At 36.7% G+C, this 1,148-nt stretch overlaps 1 non-coding gene across 1 annotated transcript; it reads right to left on the bottom strand.

Moving 5' to 3' along the window:
- Window positions 1-1,041: 1,041 nt before the first annotated feature.
- Window positions 1,042-1,148, bottom strand: LOC112731543 (small nucleolar RNA R71). Its single transcript, XR_003167316.1, has one exon. It is a non-coding gene; the product is annotated as a small nucleolar RNA R71 (small nucleolar RNA).

Genomic DNA, 1,148 nt, shown 5'->3' with positions numbered 1-1,148 from the left:
ATTATTGTTGCTTGATCCATCAATCCTTGTGGGATTGACCCTCACTCACATGAGGTATTACTTGGTACTACCCGGTACACTTGCCGGTTAATTTGTGGTTAGAAATTCCGCACCAAGTTTTTGGCGCCGTTGCCGGGGATTGATAGTGATTGACAACTACTCGTTGTTTGATTGCTTAGATTAGGCATTTTATTTTTAATTTTATTTAAATTTTGCTTTAGTATTTTCAAAAAAAAATTTAATAAATAGCACTAATAATTTTTTCTTAATTTCTGAATTTAAGTTTGGTGTTACCTATTTATTTTTATTTTAAATTTTTTTCTCTAGTTATTTTTCTTGTTATTTTCAAATTTTTCTAGCTTAATTCCACTCATAATTTTTGAAATTTATATATTTATCTTGTTTAGTATTTTTATTTTATCTCTTTACACAAGTTACCTCATTGGAATTCTCTGCACTCTGACGTAGAGAATCCCATCTTTTCTTGCCTTCTGTTTGTTTATGCACAGGAACAGGGACAAAAAATCTCTATTAGACTTTGATCCAGAACCAGAAAGGACTTGTAGGCGACGTTTGCAACAATCAAGACTTTACAAGGCTGCAGAATCCACTATGGATCCTAACAATCCTGCTAATGCCAATATGGCAAATCCGAATGAGAATGAGCAGCAAAGGAGAGTACTTGGATCTTACTCTGCTCCTACTGCAGATCTTTATAGAAAAAGCATTATGGTGGCTCCTATAGCTGCAAACAACTTTGAGTTGAAGCCACAATTGGTCATACTGGTGCAATAAAACTACCAGTATCATAGTCTTCCCCACGAAGACCCAAATCAATTTATTTCTAATTTTCTGCAGATTTGTGATACTGTGAAGACAAATGGAGTGAACCCTGAGGTGTACAAACTCCTGCTCTTCCCGTTTGCTCTGAGGGATGGAGCAAAGCTATGGCTAGATTCCCAACCCAGGGAGAGTTTGAATACTTGGGACAAGGTTGTTACTGAGTTTCTTACTAAATTTTTCCCACCAAAGAAGCTAACTAAGCTTAGGGTGGAGGTTCAGACCTTTAGGCAGAAGGATGGTGAAACTTTTCATGAAGCTTGGGAGAGATACAAGCTACTAACTAGGCAATGCCCTCCAGACATGTT

This window comes from Arachis hypogaea, chromosome 12 (assembly GCF_003086295.3).
Source record: "Arachis hypogaea cultivar Tifrunner chromosome 12, arahy.Tifrunner.gnm2.J5K5, whole genome shotgun sequence".
In the NCBI taxonomy this organism is placed as follows: Eukaryota; Viridiplantae; Streptophyta; class Magnoliopsida; order Fabales; family Fabaceae; genus Arachis; species Arachis hypogaea.
This window is presented reverse-complemented; position numbering and strand designations above follow the sequence as displayed.